The sequence below is a fragment of the Panulirus ornatus genome, chromosome 48, assembly GCF_036320965.1.
Source record: "Panulirus ornatus isolate Po-2019 chromosome 48, ASM3632096v1, whole genome shotgun sequence".
In the NCBI taxonomy this organism is placed as follows: Eukaryota; Metazoa; Arthropoda; class Malacostraca; order Decapoda; family Palinuridae; genus Panulirus; species Panulirus ornatus.
Window position 1 is genome coordinate 24,416,488 of NC_092271.1, and position 6,883 is coordinate 24,423,370.

The 6,883-nt window shown below is 39.2% G+C and overlaps 1 long non-coding RNA gene across 1 annotated transcript; it reads right to left on the reverse strand.

Moving 5' to 3' along the window:
* Nucleotides 1–328: 328 nt before the first annotated feature.
* LOC139764028 (uncharacterized) lies at nucleotides 329–1,441 on the reverse strand. The gene is made up of 4 exons (XR_011716300.1): nucleotides 1,338–1,441; nucleotides 913–1,075; nucleotides 651–775; nucleotides 329–526 (listed from the first exon to the last, which is right to left on the reverse strand). It is a non-coding gene; the product is annotated as an uncharacterized lncRNA (long non-coding RNA).
* Nucleotides 1,442–6,883: the final 5,442 nt, after the last annotated feature.

The window sequence follows — 6,883 nt, forward strand, 5'->3', positions numbered from 1 at the left end:
TTGCTATATTCTTCAACTATGGAAGACTGCTGCCATATGTGATGTCTGGTCGTAGACAAGAGTCTTTGAAAGAATTTTTCATAAATCACATCCATACCTCTCACCTTCCACCATAATCTATCTTATCATTTCCAGATTCTTAAAAGGTTTTTGTCTTTACAACAGCAGTCGAGCATATTGTAGTAAACAGATGGACTTTGCCTTCATACCATCTGATATCATTTCATCTCTTTGCCATTCAAAGGACAACGTTTATCAATGTTATAACCTGTACTCATGATAAAAAAGTATTAGATACAGTCAAGAATATAGGAAGGAAACACATGAAGGTTGTTTATGATCATTTATTTGCGAAACGTAAATACAGGGAATTGAGTCGTCCTATTGAATATTCAAGAGGCTTCTGAGGTCATAAGTTGAGTGACGATGGTGCGACGCTATCTACCCGCGATAATGGTGTAGGGGTCTGTGAGATGGTCTGTACACTGGATTGTAGGATGGCCTGTGCACCGGTCTGTAGTGCGATCTGCAAATACATTAACCATACATTATAGGTTAAGTAATGGGTTTTACTTTAATCTTATGTGATATACTTTATGATAACTGTCAACATATGTATGCAACCTAATCATGACCATTTGATAACTTACCCATGACCGTATGATGTATGTCCGTGGCCGTGTCCATGTCCGTGTCCGTAGCTGGGAGATCCGTGGCTATAGCCGGGCGTTGCTACAGCCATGCATACCATTGCCAAGAAGGCCATGGCAATCAACTGCGGGGAAGAGGTTGACATTAGTTGTAACAGTCGGTGCCTCGCTAAAGGTTCGTCTATCATCTATTTTCGATCCCAAAATATACATGAAACAAATCTAGTGAAAGTCTAAGAAGTAAACCACCAATTGTACTCACCAGTGATCGTAGAACAGACATAATGTGGGAGTTTACGATGAGAGAGTGTGAGTTGCTTCTCGCTGGGGCGTCTGATGCCCACTGGTTCTGTCGACCGGCTATATATGTCGGATCTGCCCAATACTCTTTCACTTTCAGTTGCCACTTTTTTTTTCCCTGTAATCTTAATAGTTATTTGACACGTGAGTTTCTCATCTATGTTTAAATGTGCCTTAACCATGATTTACATACATGGTTGCGTTTAAACATCATGAGGAATTTCCCAACGAATGCATTAAGTTAGATGATTAGAAGAAAAATACCAACTGGGTCCCTAGCAGGGAAGTTCCCCGTACTTTCCCTATACCAAGCATGCGTTGGCCTGTGACCCTCAGTTTTCACAGAGTTTAGCTACACATAGTACTGGGAAACTGCAGTTTATTTACCGGAATGAAAGTGGTTTGAATGTGGAAGGTACAAGCGGTGCAAGGGAATTACCACTGTCTGGATTACTATCTAGAGCGATGCGTTGAAATCTCCAGTTGCTCACTCACGCTATCTGAGGAATATAAACGTCTCTTTATACACAGTTTTACCTTCTTGTATTGATGTTTTCACATGAACTGCATTGTAAGTATGTGTATGTATATTTGGATATATACGTATGTGAGTACGCGCGCGCGCGCACGCATACACACACACACACACAAACATATGATCATATATATATATATATATATATATATATATATATATATATATATATATATATATATATATGTGTGTGTGTGTGTGTGTGTGTGTGTGTGTGTGTGTGTGTGTGTGTCTCATAGACTACTATGTCCATAACTCCTCTTAAACTCTTCCTTAGTATCTTGAAATAATCCAGAATGGTCCAAGAGGAGTTGTTAACGAAATCTTGCTTTTAGATAATGAGTATTGTGACACACGAATGAAGACAATCTCCTTGACGTGGATGCGAGAGTGATTTTGATATATCCGTATGATCTATGGCCGGATAACCTATAATCATGTCATTGCCAATAAGATGACTGTCCGTATATGCGAGAGTGTCGGAGAGGATTGTAGTCATCCACGGGAATTGATACGTTCCCGTACATCAATGTTCAGAGTATCACCAAGAGCAAAAGTCACTGTCTGCTTCTTATCTGCACACACGTCTCGTTAGTCATGATATTATCAGACATTCCGCCCACGGAAGTTTCCTTGATCATATCAGCCATTTCTCCGAATATATGGAGAGTCTATTACCATATCTAAGGTCGCTGTGAGTAGTGTTAGGAAATGGGTTTTTCAAATATTTTCAAGGCTGATCTGTCGTAGGTGTCCAGGTAAAGTGAAGTCTTCCTGACACTTCATAGGGTAGATGTTTCATTAAGTATGGTTAAAAATGTCCTATATTCTTATAGTACTTTTTTTCTTTCTTCTAAAGAATGACTCTGGTTGTGATTCTTAACAATCACATCGACTCCACAAAAATCTTAAAAAAAAAAAAAAAAAAAATATATATCTATTGCATCCGACAAGGTCCCTGATTTGACAACATGCCTGCCTAGCGAGGCTCACATTAAAAGTAAAAGTAATGATTCAGGAGCCTGGTTACCCACACCAGACCTCATGAGAGACGGCCTGTGGGGCTTCCGTTAGTCTTATGGCGTGCGCAGTGACGTCAATCCCCATTCCCTCCACTGGGCAGGTCTGCCTAGGGTTTTCTCAGCGACTCGCCTCTTGTCCTCCTTATCATCTCCGACAGGCATTCACAATTACACATTTCCAACTAAACTACTCCGACTGCTGAACAGTTTCAAGGTTTCGTTTCTTATTCTTACGAAAACACAGAGTTTTGCTTTATCCTAAACTTCAGAGAGGATATCAAAGTTTAGCAAGAACCTTTTTCTATAGGCAGTTCCCGTGGAAAGTTATTCCAGTCCTGTACCAGAATTCTTCACATGCAAGATATTGTCTTGTGCTGGAACACCTCACGAAATTCTACATCTATTTACACACAAGTTAGATTCAAGTCATACATGGTATTTACCACAATCCATTGAATGTAAAGTGTATACACATGACAATAGATATTTGGATTACTATCTAATAAGGATTTGGGCGTTGAAATCTCCAAGGCAAGTAAAACAAGAGTTGGCGATACGTCTTAAAGGTTTTCCTATTGAAACAAGTTTTGGACGATTTTTTCCTGACTCTTATCTAAGGTTTAGGTATCAATTTCTTATCTTCATATCTATCTACTCCGAGTGGAAACAGATGAAATATTGTGTATCGTTATTTACATTACAGATACTCCATCCCATGAAAAACAAGTGTATAAACCTTTATAGATGTTCACATTATATACACATTAACGGATCCCATTACAGTGATTCCTAGGTATATCATTCACTATTATAGAGATCTTCCTCCCTGAAATGAGAGGTTCGAGAGGCTGCCACTCAAGTGACCAGTAACTGTAGCATGTCGACGACCTCCAGCCTCCTGCCAAAGAGTTGCAGCTTAGCTTTTAGCTACATCCATGTCATCCATTATTTTCTGCACCTTAAGTGTATATAGTCGTTTGGTCTTTTCCTCCTTACAACGTCGAAACAAAAGTAGTCTTAAACTCGGTCGATACTTCTATTTTTTACAGAAACTGACTAGGAAAGAAATGGCTAATCTTTTCTTAGGTAGTGCGCCGTCGCTGGGATTCCCAGGGTCCACTAGCCAATAAAGTATGTGCCCTCGGGGGTTATCCCGTAGTGTTGGGTACATCTGGTGTGTATAGTTTTTACTCCACACCTCTGAGATCCTCTGGGCATCTGTTTGCTACTGTGAATACTGGGAGCAGATTAACCTTCCTACCGCTTCCGAAGTGCATATTACACTTCTCGTGCTGATGAATACCCGAGTGATGCCACCTCATTTAGTTGGTAGAGATAAGGATTTGAGGTCCCTTTTTTATCATATAGCAACAACACTAGTTTGTAACGGCAAAACTCTTATTTTGTAGGTGTTTCTAAGTGTGCCGTGGAGAGATTGAGACGAAATCATCATACATGTTTTTGGTAAGTGGTGAACATGGGTAGGTATTGTCAGAGATCGAACGTTTGCTTTGTCATGTTACTCATTAGCCTACAGGCGGCACAGAGGTCGTGGCGCTGAGGAGTTTTGGGCGACTTGTTAAAGATCCTCTGAAGCTGTGTCAGCCGAGACCAAAATAAGGCTCTCTGATCCCTCTATAGCCTTAGATTAACCATTATTAACTTTGAGGAACAACGGCATCTAATCTCCTTTGCATATCCCTACATGAGCACTTCGACAAAACGGAATGATCTCTTTCTTACTGAGTGTTTTAGGTATAAATGAAATGACTAAGTATCGTATATACACACACGTGAGAAAACTGTCAGCCCACATTCTTACGAAGAATTCCCAGGTTGCGGCCAAGTCGCATTTCTAAGAAACTTCAGAGTGGATAGAAAGACTTACCCACCGCGGCCCCAGCGAGTTCCCAAGAAACCTGTTGTGGCGTTCTCCGGTCCCTTCATTTAGGTAAGGTAGAGTTTACCCGTATCACATCGCTAACGAAGGAGAAGAGATCGAAGTGGAATGTGAACTTCGATAAGTGTAGAAAAGCTCGCTGAAATGTTGACAGATTAATGGGGTGGGAGATTCTCGCTAAGTGTCAGGATGTATGTGAAAGATGAAAGAATCGCTTCATGATCATTTACTCCGAAATGAACTAGTAGGAAAATTAAAAGACAGGAGGAGAACAAAAGTAAGTGAAATGCATTGAAAGAACAAATGAAGCTGAACAACGACAAAGGAAAGAATTGAAAAATTTATGAAAATGACGTGAAAGAGATAAGAGAACAAATGAAATAAGTAATGCATAATGGAAGGAGAGAGGGAGAATGAATAAAAGAGAGAGAGTAGAATCAAAGGAATCACATAAAAGTATTATATATCAGAACCACAGAGCAATATATAGCCAGGAGAGAATCACGCATTTCATAAACAATCTATCGTGGCTGAGATAGGTGCGGGTGAGGCGTTGAGGTTTCCCGATCGTGTGAAGCCTAAGAGGTGAGTGAGGTGGGTAGGAATCTGCTATGATTGTGGGACTGAATCAATCTCCTGCACGACTCCCTCCCCATTTAAATATGTTGACTTTCAATGTCCTCTACCGATCATAGACATTGCTAAGAAGTCCTATATATTTTCTTTTCCGATTCACCGAAAAAAAAAAATCATTCTTGTTTCAATCCTGCCAATTTGGAATATACATATATATATATATATATATATATATATATATATATATATATATATATATATATATATATATATATATATGCCGGCTGCTATATCACTTGAGGATACAAATCTCCTCTATTTACTGATATCTTTCTAAACTTCTTTATACGCCATAAGCATATATAGTCTGTCGTGAAGGTGAGAGTTTGTCCGCACCTACAGCTTCCCTCCTAAGTCTAGACAGGAGCTGAAAGTCCTGGAAGTGAATGTCATTAAGACCCGGGTAGTCCCCTGGATTCTACCAGGGAGATGGTGACACAGATAGTAACTTCGCCTCTCTCTTAATGAGAGATCAGGTCCTTGTGATTCTTTCTTGGCTTTTAAGGAATTACTAAACCATAATCTATACATAGCTGTACGTCTTCCAGTAGGCAATGGTTACCTTTGCTAAGGAGCAAATGACACTGGATCTTTGGCAGCATCTTCGAAGTCAATCTGGTTCTGGATTAATGGAAAGAAATGATTCCTTCGCTTGCGGTAATCAGACCCAAATAAAACAAAGTAAAGACAAACGTCAACTCGAACTGTAAGAGGTTATAAAGGATCAGACAACTTAATTTTTTTCTTCAGTAATCGCATTCGAGATTACATCTACAGACGCCAGTCTATTCCCTTTGATGAATTTGCCAAAGATATTTAAAACGAAGAGAATTTCCTAGATTATTTGCGACATATAAACGAGAATACAGAGATGTACGCATAATATATGATTTTTGTTCTTCGTTCCTTCTACAGTAAGAGACGACCTGTATGAACGCTGCCTTGGTTTAGAAATTTGAGAGATATTGATGAACGAAGCAATGGGCGACTTCAAATGTGACGAAACAATTTTTCTTCAGTGTCGTTAACAAATCGAATGACTTATCAATGAGAGTGGACGAAAGGAGCGCCATAGATATGTTCAGGAATTGACTTGATAAATACTTCGGTTTTAATCTTCCCTGGTCAGATGTAAAGCTAACTGATATTTTTCTTCAAGTCAGTTAAATACTTTACTCTTCTTGCTACACTAACCGATAACTTTTTGATCTCTTCTATTATCGACAGCCTCGAAGGACCCAGTTGCTGTTGGAACCCCGTTGTATTCCTTTGTAACATTGTTTACGTCCCTCATAAACTTTGAATTCATTTTCTCTGGTGCCTCGTAGTAGAAAACGTTCAGGATAAGCTTATCAAAATGGATGTAATTACGTTTTAGAGCAAAAATAGCTGGATTTCGAACATGCCATGGATTCGTTAATGGACTTTAAAAAATATCACTCTCCTGACAGAAAATTTGGGATTGGTCAGCAAAAGAACCACATGCAGAGCGAGAGCGTCTGTGACCTTGGAATATATATATATATATATATATATATATATATATATATATATATATATATATATATATATCGCCCTCAGCCTTGACGTGGGAGTAGGAGGAATTGCCCACTGTGTAGCAACCCAGGAACGAGAGCCGAGCAACCCTTGCCACACTGGAGGAAAAAAAAGAAAAATATGGTCACAGAATCCAGTTTCTCTCATGATGATAAAACTGTTTTATTCGAAGAGAAAATATTCCGATGGTTATTTTCTGTGACTTATGACTGTTGTAATAAATATCGTGGAAATCAGTTCCAGAATCCCTGACAATGACTGGATAACGAGGCAAAAAGCTGCT